General features: G+C 43.3%; 1 protein-coding gene across 7 annotated transcripts in view; it reads left to right on the top strand.

Moving 5' to 3' along the window:
- Positions 1–221: 221 nt before the first annotated feature.
- RALGPS2 (Ral GEF with PH domain and SH3 binding motif 2) overlaps positions 222–14,102 on the top strand; it is a 110,517-nt gene continuing 96,636 nt past the window's right edge. For 2 of the 7 annotated variants that reach the window (XM_048943815.1, XM_048943808.1), the window contains exons 1-2: positions 224–354; positions 3,595–3,720. The gene's annotated coding sequence lies outside the window, so the exon portion shown is untranslated. Of the gene's footprint in view, positions 355–503; positions 619–3,594; positions 3,721–14,102 lie in introns of those variants that run through there. The other 5 variants (XM_048943816.1, XM_048943814.1, XM_048943810.1 and 2 more) reach the window with 4 other exon arrangements.

Here is a 14,102-nt window from a genome sequence, read left to right as displayed (position 1 = left end):
CACCGCGCTCCCCGCCCGCCCCGGTGAGCGGCGGTGAGTGAGGAGGGGGCGCGCGCCCCGCCGTTGGACTGGCGCGTGCGCACGGGAGGAGGCGGCCGGGAGCGCTCATCGCGCATGCGCGAAAGGCGCCGGCGGGGCTCCCCCCGCTCCCGCGCGCGTGTGTGTGTGTGTGAGAGTGTGTGTGAGTGAGTGTGGGGGGAGGGGGGGGGGGGGGGGGAGCGTGCGCGTGCGGAGGGGCTGCTGGCCGCCCCTCAGCGAGCGGGGGGTGAGCGGCGCCGAGGACGGCGAGCGCAGCCCGGCAGCCGGAGCGCCTTTCCCGCCCACCCCCGCTCCTCGCTCGTCGCCGTCTCGCAGGTGAGGCGGGCGCTGCGCTGCGCGGCGTGTTTATTGTCCGGAGGAGGAGAAAAAGGAGGCTTCGGCCGGCCGGCACGCCGGGCCCCACAGCACTGCCGGCCGGGGATTGGAGCGCCGGGTCCCCTCCCAGATCCGGGGAGGGTCTCGGCCCCGCGGCGGGCCGGCTCCGTGCGGGCCGGCACCTGCGGCCGCCTTCCCTCCGCGGCAGCGGGCGCCATCCGCGGCGCTGGGCCGGGCCCGGCAGCGCCTGTCAGCACGCCCGGGGTGGGTGCGGGGGCGCGCGTGGTGCGGCGGGGCCGCAAGATGGAGGGATGCGGGGCTGAGCGCCGGGCCGGAGCGTCTCCTCTTTCTCTCTCTCTCTCTCTTTCTTTCTTTTTTTTTTTTTTTTTTTTTTTTTTTTTTTTTTTTTTTTAAACCTTATTTTCCTGCATCCAGGGCCCGAGCGGCAGGTCGTGGCCTGCCTCTGTGTGGGGAGCGGGCTGTCGGGGCTTATCGCCGCGAGGCGTGCGGTGGTGTGCAGGGATGCCGGTATCGGGGACAGCCGAGTGAGCGTGACGTGCGGTGTGTGGGCGCTGTGCGGGGTGCCGGGCCACACGCACGATGGTTTTCCAGCAGGCAGGGGAAGTTAGGAGAGCCGGGAGTGCCTTGAGGCAGATAGGCAGCTGCTTCGGGGAGCGGGCAGATAGGTGCTGCTTGTTTGACAGCTGAAATGTTTGGCGTGTTGTGTTCCTGGCAGCGGGTGCTGGAAGATCAGTGACATACGTGTAGCAAAGTGAGATGAGTGATGGCGATAGGTGATGGTTTGACTGCTACCTGTGTGCGTAACGGTGGCTCCTGCCTGGCAAAATGGGGTGGATGTGTTTCTTTCACAGATCCCCATGCTGACAGAAGGTGCCTTTATGCAGACCTTTGTGTTTATTTTCCACCACCACTTCTATTCCTACGCTAAACTAAGGGGCTACGTGTTTTTCACTCAGGGGATGGTGAGACACTGGAACAGGTTGCCCAAGGAGGTTGTGGATGCTCCTGCAGGCATTCACGGCCAGGTGGGATGTGGTTCTGGGCAGCCTGGTTTGCTGGTTGGTGACCCTGCACATGGCAGGGGTTGGAACTGGATGATCATTGTGGTCCTTTTCAACCCAAGCCATTCTGTGATAAAGAAGAGAAAGACTTCTCCAAATGGGATAGGTGCATAAGCAGGCAGAGCATGTTTTGTAGGCTTATGGTTTTTGGTCATTTTTCAAGGCTGTCAATTGCCATGGGTTGCACCACCATGTTTTTCTTAATCATTGTCTGCCTTTGAATCTGGTTTGGTTTTAGTGATTTGTGGTGGTGTTTCATTTCTAAACAAAATGAATGCCACTTTTAACATCAGAAGTGGTTTGCAACCCTTGTTGGCTCATAGACCTATTGTACTTTTCTGAGGTTGTGTACATTTCTTAACGAATTGCAACTCAACAGGTTGGTTTCTTAAATCTTTTTTACATCTCAGGAGGCCCTTAGAGATAACACACGGACCTTACTACTGATTTTGCTGACACCTTTCTGATGTCTTATTGCAAATGGTCTAATTCTTGGCTCTTAAAGCAGCATCAAATACAGAAGAGTGAACAGTAAAGACCTACATTGTTCCTCAAAGCTTTCGATGATGTACATATGTTTATGTTTTTTTCATGTGTTATTGTAAGGTTCAGAAGCTGTTATAGGATACTCTTAGGACATCTGTAGGCATCTCTGCATAATCTCCCCTGGCTTGGGTCCTGCTTCTGTAAACTGACACGTTCCACACAGGTGCCAAAGCTGTTTGAATGAATTGATACCAGCTGGTGTTCGGGGGTTGATAATGGCTTGTAATCCTAGCATTCTGGCTACTCTGAAACACTTTCTCTCTGGGATAAATGTGTACGTTTCGTTTGTATTTGGTTTTGTTTCTGCAAAGAGATTTCCCCCCTCCCAAAAAAACCGGTTACTTTCTCTGCACATCCCTGCATGTGGGTTGTCTGTAGTCGCGCTCAGAAGTTTGCTAAGCTAGGTCATTTGAATTGAAAGAGTGCCCTCTGGTGACATCTGCGTTTAGAGCGTGGGTTAAAAAAAAATGCTCCTGCTGATCCGAGCTCTAATACTCCTCCAACCGGAGCTGGAGCTTTATTCTGCACAGAAACGCTCAGGTGCATGTCTAAGAGTGGGGAAGGCAGTCGCTTGTAAATACACGTGGAAGATAAAATGTACAGCGGTCACTTGGAATCTCTTGCCCATCTTGTGAAATAACTGGTATTTTGCCTGCATTTTGAGGAGCCGTGTTGGATTCCTCAGTTTGTGGGGTGAGGGGCTCTCGATGAGCTCATTGTGTTTACTGTCAGTGGTGTTATTTTCCTGCTGATAGTCCTGCTTTTGTGCAAAAGTTTTGGAGAGATCTTTTGCTTTTCTACACTTATCTTGCTGGTGAGTGTAGAGTTCAGAATCCCTCAATGTGGATATGTTACTGATCATGGTACTGCTCAGCACCAGTAAATAAGCATGAAGATGTACAGCTAACTCCCTAGCTTCAGCTACATGTGTGAACTTAGGTGTTAAACAATTACTAAAGAAAGATAGACAACTCTGAGGCTCCAGAAGGCTTCTGATCTCGATGTGCTAATGCTCTGGTTCACATAAATTTGAATATTAAAAGAATTGATAAGGACACACCTCTGTCTTATTTTCTTCCTTATTTTCTCTTCATTGAAATTGGAGATTTCTTTTCCTTTTTGTTTCCCTGGAGCTGAGTCATTTGGGCTCCTCCTTTCATTCAGTAAATAAAGCTGAGTTGAAAACCTGCTTTAAGGGTGGGGAGCACAGTTGTGTTTTGCCTAACTGTAAGACTTCAAAGGCATAGTATATTCCTGCTTTGGATATTGTTTTACAGCCCTTGGGAGGAGTAATGTTAGAAGAGATACTTACAAATGCATTTTAAAACCAACAAGAAAACACTTGTGTTAATACCTTTACATTTAGGTACTTGGAGCTGCTGCAGTAGAAGTAATTTCTTAATATGCATTCATGGCTAGTATTTATTGCAGAAATAGAGCTCTGCGGGATTCACGTTTGTCTGTTTATGAACCAATCACCTTAGAAGACTGCTGAAACAAGAGAATCGTAGTGTTACAGTTGGGTGTTTTAAATAGATGCTCTGCATACTTAGTTAGCTGCTGCATGCAGATGTGTGACTGCTATTTTTTTCTCTTGCAAAGATCCTTAAAGGCCGTGTAGGACTCCAAGGGAACTGGCGTTAGAACCGTGCCTGTGGTCAAGCTGGTATCATCCTGTATTCTGCCAAGCAGAAGGAGGACATCTGTAACCAGAAATGGAGCGAGACAGCAGCCAGAGGTACTGCAGCTCTTGCTGCTCCAGTGGTGGCCCAGGCACTGCAAGCTGATGGCAGCAGCTTTGTGCAGCCGGAGGAGCTATGGAAAGCAGAGAAGTTGGGGGGGGAGATGTGAAAGTGGCCAAAATTCCAGAAGGGGGGGATGTGTTCGTTAGCATGGTATGTTAGAACATCAGAGCTTCTTGCTGCAGCTCTTTCGAGTTAATGTAGTCTAAATGGCAGTCACTGATCATGCTTGCTGGCTAAGCACTGGTGTTTCTGTTTAAATGACAGTTTGATTAGAAAAACCAATCCATGCATTGAACCTTACAGTATAACAAAATGAAATACTGGAAATCCACTGGGCTGGTGTGCTAAATACTTTGAAATTCAATTTTCCTGAAGTACAATCAGGATTGTCATGCTCTAATACAGTCGTAGCTGGTCTTGTTTAACTTACTTAAAGGCTTTGAGATGAATTGTAAGCTGTTCTGTGGCACAAATGGTATCTTCCTTCAACTCATGGAGATGTCTTGAGAATGCTGTCAGAATCTTTGCTGTCCTGTATTTATTATCAGCACATCTTTTTCCACAGATGTAACCTCTGCACGAAGAGCTGTTGGATGCTTACTGTATCCCTTTCTGTAAGGGCAGGATTTCCCCTTGCTTCTCCATTCATGTTGTCTTATGTTCCAACTACAAGAACGGCTGTGTAGATAGAACTGCAGGGCAGTAGTGCTGGGATAAAGAAGCAGTGTATCTTGCAGATCCCAGAAGTTTTGCCCTTGGTTCTGTAGGGCTGCACTTATCAGGCTGTGTTCTGGCTATTTGTGCTCTATCAGGTGCACCCACAAGTTGAAGTTTCCCATTAGCAATGCATCTGTTGCTGCTCAATGGTTAAATTGAAAGCCCCCTCTTTTTTTTCTTCCTTTGAAGGCAGATAGTGCTTGGGGTACCCTACAGCAGGGTTCATCTTGGTGTAGACTCTTAAGAGTACTAGTTTATTTTGTGTATTTGAGGTGTGGGTCTTTTAAAATCTATTCTCCATGCTTATTTCAGATTTTTTTAATATGCCTACATGCAAATACATTTAATAGGCATTTTAAGCTTTGGATTGCAGGTGACCTGGGAGAGGCATGTGCCTGCTCTGTTTTCTCTGCTCTGAGGAGTCTCAAAGTCTTCCCCACATATTGTAAGTGTGACCCACAGCAATTAACGTAGCTCCGTGCCTCATCAGCATGTAGTTGAGATTTGAACGTGGATTAAAACAAGCTGGCTGAAGTTCAATCCAGATAAAATATACATGATGATGTGGATGTAATTATCAACCTTCCTAATTGAAGAGTGCATTTGTCATTAGATAAGTGTTAGTGCCCTCTGGTGACTTCAGTTGTTGCTAGCACTCATTGAAGCAGTAAAATCAGCTTTTTAAACCTTTGACTGAAAGATTGAGACCCCCTAATCTGACTTGAATTTGGCTAGAAGTTGTAACCCTTGCCACTGCTTTTTTAGATTGTTACAGCAGTTCTTAGGGCAAATAATGAAGTGTAACTTTGAGACAAAGCATGGGTCAGTTAAGGAAGAAATAACAGCATACCAGGAGATAAACAGAAATGGCACGGAGAAAGAGTGATGGTTAAGCTTGCTGTGGGATCCTCTCCTGAAAGGGTACCAGCCTGATTACCTTATTTCAGGGAGCTCTTCAGTCTCTTTGCTTATACTGTATCATGTGTCATAGGCTGTCTGAAGCCAAAGTGCTCAGTGGGAGGCAAGAGGTGCACGATGCGTGTTGCAGAGAAGTTTGAGATGCTGGCCTTCGTGTTGAATTCCTGTTTTAAAGCAATTTAGATGTTTGCTTCATCTAGTGCAGAACATCTTGCTTGGGAGCCATCTCAGCAGGAGTTGGGAGCGTGGCTGCTTTGGGATATATATGTGTTACTACTTTTTCTCCTAATGGAGCTGTGGGATTGTCTGCAATCAATTAAGTCTGAAGCAATCTAGGACTGGCTACTTAAGAATCAGGACTCTGACCGTTGTTGCAGAAGTATGGCATTAAAAGCTGTTTGATTTGAGCCTCCCTCATTATTCATTAAGAAACAGCTTTCAGAGCATGGAGTTTGCTGTCCTCATTGAGGCTGACTCAGATTGATCGTACTGGGGGAAAAGTGTATTGATCTTGTTTTAAAAGTTGGAGGTGTATTTCTTAGATAATAGTGGCTAGATGAAACTGGCAGAGATCCTGAGAAAGTGATCTTAATGCAATTTGTAAATTAGTTTGCTTTTATCACATTATTAAGGTGCCCAGGGCTTGGGATAATTGCCTAAACTGTAGTATCATATTTTCATTTAAGTCCAGAGTAAGCAGTGTAACGTTACAGAATTACTGGAGCTGGACCAAGAAGTGAATAAGCAGGTCTAGTGCAGGGCACAGTTTCTGCTGTGATAGAAACTTTTCATATTAACATACAGGCAGACTGAAACCTGCAATGAAAAGCTAAAAGCCTGCATTTTCAAAGCTTTTCTTGCTAAGCTGATGTCTGAATTTGTTCCAAGTGAAGAGACATAACCACAGGTGGACTTCTGGCTTGTCAGCTGTACATAAATGTATAATTTTTTTAAAAAAAAACTTGTTTTGAGTTCATTTCATTGACAGGTTGCTGGTTTGATCTTACAGTTGCTGCTGAGCTCTGTCACTTGCTTGACAAAGCTGGAGTTCTCCACGCTTGTAGCCAGCTGAGGTTGGTTTGTAATTGACATCAGGTTTTGACCTCATGCATTTTTCAGTGGCAGCTTTTTTCTTGCCATTCACCTATCACACTATTTTAACAGAAATGCTGGTAAGGTGAACTGCACCAGGAGACTTACCCAGCTAAGAAATTAAGCTTTTTTTTCTTCTTTTTTTTCTCCCTTGCTTTTTTTCAGTTTGATAGTTTCTTCCAAACTGTTTCTTCTGCAGACCAACAAAGTCTTGTGCTGAAGTCATGGCAGAGAAAGGAATGGAAAACAGTGATCAGTGGCAGAGACAGCTGGCAATGCCGGATCAGAGTTCCCACAAACCAGCTGAAATCAAAGTGGGTCATCTGTCCCACTGGTTATAGCATGTGGAGCATTCATCTCTGATGTTAGAGCACAAGCTGTGCTCTATCCTGGATCCCTAGCAGGGTTTGCAAGTCTAGGAACTTGGGTAAAAACGTATTAGTCCTTTGTGAAGTTAATATTTATTGCATTTCATCCAGAAACGTTTGAGGCATTATAGGATCTTTGCGTTGCTTTTGAAAATTGCTCCAAATTGAAGCTCAGTTTTGTAGTTGTCCCTCTTTTTCAGTAGGCTGGAGTGAAAATGAGGATGTTACTGGAAACTTGGTAGTAGAGGCACCTATCTGATCATACAAAACCCGATCCACAAGGCTTCAGAGTGTTTGTCTGCCTTCCAAAAGCATCTGCAGTCAGCTCGTATGTTAAGTTTTAGATGGACATCTTGGATTTCAAAATATGTATTAATAGTTTGACAGGCTAAATCAGTAAAAGTTAACACAATGGTTTGGGCTGCTTCTTAGTTGCTTTTTTTTTTCTTCCCCTATTAATACATCGCAGTTTTGTGCTGTTAGTAATTAATAACTCTAATATAATCAGGTGTGCTGGTAAAGCATATAGTTAAGTGGGTGAGTCAGTCTTTGTATTTCCTGTCCTACTCTGTCATGCAATTAGCTTTCTCTGCGTGGTTACAGGGCACCAGAAATGTGCTGCTGTCCTAGCAAGTCCGGGCCAATCTGCTGACAGCCTTGCCTTCGGTTAGCAGCTGGTTTTTCCCTAGCTTTATTGCTAAGCAAACCTGAGTAGTGGTGGCTTCCCCCTGTGTAAGCTGTCTCATTTATTTTTAGGATATTTAGGATAATGCTCACATTTCTGTACAGTGACACGTTTGTTTTGGCATCTGGTGTCAGGCTTGTCTTACAAGTAGCTTTGAGTAATGGTGGAATGCTTACTGATGAAAGTTTTATGGAAATATCTGCGATTCCTTTCCAAACTGCCTGTTGGTTTAAGAGTAGTAGAGTCCATTGGGTTCAGTTATCCCATGTGGTTGAAGTGACCTCCACATACCTCCTAGGGATCAGAGAGCAGAGTTCCTGAAGGCGTAGTACGATTTCTGCTGAGCTGTCCACTCTGATCCTGTATTTGAGAACCATAAAGGTGGTAGGTAGTGAGCAGCCAGATACTCAAGCTGGTTGCTGGGCAGGTCAAAACCCAGGCCTTGCAGGTCTGCCTGATGGTAGGAGGAGGATAAAGATATCCTGGGTATAAAGCTTTATTATTATTGCTTTCTAATACACCATGCATTGCTTGTTAGGCGTGCATTTTGTAGAATGAAAGTGCATTCTGTTTGTATTATACAGTAGTAGCCAATGTCCCTCTACAACATTTTTTTCTCCTCTTTCCTGTTTGAAAAGTGCTTGGCTAACCACTTCCCTGGTTGTTTACCCTATTAATGCTGCATAATTCCTTCTAATCAAGAGCTCCCCACCCCCAAGCCTAGGCTTGGTTTGGATTGATTTTGAGCAAAGTGTGCCAGATACATTTTCATGATAAATGTTGCTGCTCCTGGTGAAATGCTGTGCTAGAAGTGCTTTTCTCATCCCTTGAGCACAGTAACTTTGTTTCTGAGGCAATCTAGTATAGAGCTTTCCTAGTCATGCTAATAGCAGAGTTTTTAAGGCTGCTTGTATTGTGTTGGGTTAGACAAGGTCTTCATTACAGAAGGGCCAAATTTAATCACAGTATGAAATTGTGATTCTTTGGTTATTTTTTATGCTGTGTAATGCCATTGTGTAGGTCTTGCTGTGCTGGCAGAAAGTTTATTTGTGGAAATTGTGTAAATAGAGTGGCAATATGTATTAAAGAGCTCAAAGTGTCTACCCAGGATGCATCTAAATGACTGGGGAGGAAAATGATCTTAACCAAACTGCAGTCAGGAGATCAAACAAAAAAACTAGTCAATATTGCTTTCTCTTGAAGTGGATGCCAGCTCTGTGATGTTTTATGAAGTTGAAGGTATATTAAAGTGATACTAAACAAGTAGAAAAACTGCTTTTGAGGTACAACTTATCTTTGCCTTTGAAGAATGGCATCATAAGCAGGTAGTATGCTTTAGGACCCACTTGCAGATAGCGTTTCCTCAGTGCCTACGTGTGATGGCTTGCCTGGCACTTAATTAGCCGGCTGACTTCTTAGTGCTGATAGGGTCTGCGGAATGACTGAACTCAGACTGCACTTCATGCTGCAACTTGTGTTTAATGCCTCTGAAAAGTCAGCCTTGACTCTTTTGCTGTCTTAGCGATGGAGAGGTTTCTTCATTAGGACTTCATGCTTCAGGGAAGGCAATCCAACTTCTACTGCAAGAAGTATTCAATTAAATCTGTTTGAGCCTGTGTTCAGGGACTTCACCTGTGCTGCTCCACAATAATTTTCAGGCATCTTTTTAACACTCTGAACTGCTTTAATTTCTTCTCTTTTTGTGAACAAATACAGTGTGACTGGAAGAGGGAGAAGGGGACTACTTGTGTGTTTGTTACTGTATGTTCCCAAATGATTTATTGTATGTACAGTTCAAAGTTGTAAGGTATTTAAGAAGGCATTATGCCAGGACACATAGAGAAACCCCAGACAAGCTGGGCTGCATGCTGTGAAATGGTGCTCCTTTCTGTGCAGTTTGATGAACTCATGGGAGAAAACTGAAATGCCTGTGGGTGTGGAAGCAGAGCTGTATGCTTATGGCATGTGCTCGTTAAAAGCCCAAAGCCTGGGTGTGCAAATTGGAAATCGAGTTAAGGCTTGCAGTAGCAGAGATGAGAACCTTCATGAGTCGAGGATGACAGTTTTGATGAGGAGTAATCATTGATCTCAATTCTGTAGCTTAGTTGTTAGACAGTAAGGATGTGGTCTGGACGTGTTGCTGAGGCTAAAAAGCTCGTTTAAAGGGTAGTTTAGGAAAATGGGAAATCTGTTGTGATGGAAATGTCATTCAATACAGATTTTATATAACAGCAATGTAATAAGTGAGATGTAGTTATGTTAAATTAGATGAACATAAAATCTATTTAGCCAGTTTTAAATGATGCTGCTAAAAAGGGAAGCTTGTTTGATAAACAATTGAGGTGACTAACATGGAAAATGTCTCGCTATCCTATTGCACTGTTATTTAACTTCTGTTAAATCCCTCATTTATAAACAAAAGTATTCCGTAGGAAAGCTGAAGGCTTTAAGTATTTTGGCTGTACTTATTTGAGAGTGGAAAAAAAGCTAGCTCTTATTTTTCATGACCTAAAAAAAACCCAATGGCTGCATGTATTCTCTGCATGAAGTGGTAATCTGAAGTGCAAACACAGAACCAAGCAGTAGTGGAGTTGGACTACAGAAGTGAGATCTCTTTGGGGAGCAGGAAAAAAGCCATCTCTTGCTATCTTGGGGCACTGTGGAGTCCGTGTGGCTTCTGGGTGTCAGCTTTCTGTGCTGGCACCGAGTGTCACAGGTGTTGTTCTGGTAGGAGTGAGAGAGGGAAGATGAGCAGAAGCAAAGGGCTTCAGCACCTGAAGTTTTTGTTGCTGGTTTCGCACTTTCTCTGGTGTCTCCTTTCCCTCTTGCGTTCCACATCGTTAATGGAATTGGATATCTTATTTCCCTGGGGCACTGGGCTGTGTTGCTGTGATCTTATCACTAGAATAGCAGATGAGTATTTCTTTGTGGCTTTCTCTGTATTTATGACTCTACTAATATTGATTGAAGCTCTTTGCTTACTGGAACAAAATGGTAATGTTTGGGAATTCATGGTTGGTATCTTCTCTAATCCATAGAAAGCCAACACTTTCTAATAAGGGTCCCCAAATAGTAAATACATAATGGTGTAGGAGTCCTTCCTCAGTTGGAGAAGCAGATTCTGCTAGTCATTTCAGAATGGGGCTGGGTTGAGCATGCAGCTGGGTCCCAAGAGTGAACAGATGCTGAGGTTGCATTGTTCCTCAGTGATGAGGAAGCAATCTGATGTGCCAGTCTGTGTGGTGAAACAGCTCTACTGGCTGCTGCCTGCCAGCTCTGTCAGATGCAGTGGTCATTAGCGATGCTCTGCACCGCTCTGCTGCAAAACCCTGTTCTGCTGTTGGTGAAAAAAATAGATCACAAAGCTGTCTTGCAAATAAACTACTGTGTGAATACTGTGTTTAAGCTGGTGGCTGGTTTGTGCTCTTTGTGCTGAGGTGGTTTTCCCTCCGTGGTCTCAGAGGCAATGGAAGATAAGTTAGTGTGACTTATTACAATCTCTTAGCTTCTAAGTGGTGAAGCTGTGTCCAAAATGTAGGACCTGCCAAAACCACTCAGACCTTACTGTGGCCAGCTGCCTTCGAGCTGGTGTTCCATGAGATATTAATATTCCTTTTGAGGTGGTTGGCTCTCATTTATGTTTTGATAGTATGATGAGAATGAACCTTCTCAGCCTGGCAAGTTGAATCTGAAGTTCAGAAATGGAGTGTGCTCATACTGCTACCAAGGTACTGGCTTTTTCAGCCATCAGGTGAAAGGCAACTTGCTTATAGCACCAAATGGAAGAACAAATTGCTGGCTTGTATAAAGAGCAGCAAGATGTTAAGTCACTGTGACAGGAAAGTGCTCAGGGACATGATTTAGCAGAGGGTTGTTAGAGTTAGGGTAGTATGGTCAGGTCGTGGTGGGACTTGATCTTTAAGGTCCTTTCCAACCTGAGTGATTCTGTGAAAGGCTGCAGGTAGGGAAAGAGTCCCTAAAACAGATCATCTTGGCTTTAGACAGAACTGAAACACCTTAATTTAAAGAAGGGTTTTTGGAACTGTAAAAAAAAAAAAAAAAAAAAAGGCATCTATCTTTATTTCTTCTTTTTTTTTCCTCAGTGAAATATTTGCAGTTCCTGTCTTTCCAAAATCTGTGCAGCATTAGCTGAATCTTTCATAGAACTGATATGAAGTGTTATAGTGTTAAAACTCTATGAAGGTGGTCGGTTTTCCTTACTTCTCTTCCTGTTGCAGGTGAATCTTACGGTAGAAAAAATGCTTGTCTTGACCAAGCTGTGCATTTCTTTGGGTGGTTAAATTCTTGTTCATTTTTAAAATTTATTTATATTTTTTAAAACTCTCAAGTGTGTAATACAGTCTATGACTGGATCTCAAGAAATGTATTTCCACTTAGATGAAGTCAAGAATTAGCTTTCATTGCTTTTCCAGAGTGTCTAATTTCCATTGCTTATGAGTAAAACAAGTGCTGTTAATTAGTTTGGGCCCCTCATAGAAGGCAAGGAAGAATTGTTGTGTGAAATGTTTTTGGAAAGAGCACTTGCGTGCTTTCTTGTTAAAAATTGCCAGAGAATAGAAGAGCTTACATGGTAAATGTTTTAGGATCTGATGATGTATGCTTTCATCTAATTATGATGTCCCCAAAATCTAAACTATTCCTTTATTTTAGCTCTGTGCGGGTTTGAAGATCCTGGAAAGAAAAGCAAAGCATTTACTAATTAGTGTGCTAAGATCTGCAGTTTTTAATAGCAACTGAAGTGATGACTCCTAGTAGGTTCCTTTCTAGTGTGTGTGGGTTTGTTGGTATTTTTTCGTTGTGGAGGATGTCAGACTGGGCTTTGTGAAGATGCAATTAACATGACAGAATGCTCATACAAGAATGCTGTTTCAATTTGTAATTGTGATAGCCTGCCGTCTCATGGAGTGAATCCACGTGTTGTAGCAATGCCAAGATTTACCTTTTATGAGCTAGAAAGTCTAACACAGAGATGAATGTAAGCTTGTTTTTAGTTAAACAGCATGTTTAACTTTATTTGCTGTAAAACAGGATATTGCCATTCAAAATGCCATTCTGCTCCAAACCTTTACCAAAATTGTATTGTCTGCAGTCTGCCTTGTCATTCCTTCTGGATCCAGGTTTCCAGATTGCACATCTCTGTAACTGAATCAGTTCTTAACGCGTGCACTGATTTGGCAGAAATGGGCACAGCTGCCTATCTTAAGCTGAAGCATATGTCTGAGTAGTAATTATCCAGTCATCCCCTTGACTATTCCGGACTTCCAAGTAGCACTTGGACAAATGTCACTTGTGAGCTTACTGTACTGAGCTTACGGTGCAGGAATAATCCTAAAAATCCTTCATGATACACTCTACTGAAAGCATGCTGGAGCAATCTTTGTGTGTGGGATAAATAACTGGGGTTGACTCCTAGGTACTGAAAAGACCAACAAATGCTGTTCTGTCATTGCTTGCCATACACTTAGAGGCATATTTAAACTGTAGGAATCTTCTTGCTTGCTTCTGGTGCCAACAAACCACACAGGCCAGTCAACCTTGTATATATGTATGCACATATTTGCATTTATTTCTCCAATGCTGGTGAACTCAGTCCAGACTTGTGTTCTGTTTCCCTGCTACACTGATGGTATTGTCATGCAATCCCATGAAGAGCAAAAGGATGTGTGCACCCTTAGCACCTAATGATTTCTGCGTTCCTTTCAAGCATGGCTCATAAAATAACACGCTTCTACCTCTATAGGAAGTGCTTTAGGATATTACTTGATTTCCATGGTCCTTACTTAATTTAAAGTTGTCTCACATGCTGTAAATAACTATTATTTATTTTTCTGCTGCAGTATTTTTCCCTCTGTTTTGCAGCCAGGACTTTGAGGTTTGCCTTCGTTACTGTTAGAGGTGTGCAGGTATTTCTGCTTAGTTGCTTCCTGCGCTTTGCCAGCTTTGCTTTTCAAATGTTTTATATCTCAATGCCTTTTTGATGCTTTCTGGAAAACATTGCATTCTACATCAATTATACAAGTTCTACAAACTATGTAGATATTTATGATGTCATTTCTTCTTTAGAGCAAATCCTTTCATCAATAATGTAAATAGATGGCTCAGAAATAGCTCCAGCAGGGCTCTCATTTGTACTTTCCGTTTACCTTAAGTTGCTTTTAGTTTTTTTTTTTTGTTTTTTTTTTTGTTTTTTTTTCTGGTGCTTCAGCTGTTGTTAGTGCACAAGAAATGAGGTGGTTATACCAGAACTTCGTGTTTCCAAAGAAATTCCTATCTGCTTTGAGTATCTAAAGAGATGAGGTTTTCCTTCTGTCTAGTATAAATTTGTTTTGATGACCAGATCTGATAATGTACAATAATATGTTATCCTTCATGAAAGTGTTTACTCTAAATCACAAGAGTAGAAATGAACACGTGCTTGGTTTCCAGTATCAGTCAGTAGCATCTGTTTGATTTATTGAAGTCCGACATATGTGCGTGCATTAACTTGGATTTGCTCAGTTTCTGTATCATGTTTTACTTTTCTCAGGCAGATGCTTTGGTACTCAGTAGTTACTGGCTGCTCTGAGGTGAGGAA

Source organism: Lagopus muta, chromosome 5, assembly GCF_023343835.1.
Source record: "Lagopus muta isolate bLagMut1 chromosome 5, bLagMut1 primary, whole genome shotgun sequence".
NCBI lineage: Eukaryota > Metazoa > Chordata > Aves > Galliformes > Phasianidae > Lagopus > Lagopus muta.
This window is presented reverse-complemented; position numbering and strand designations above follow the sequence as displayed.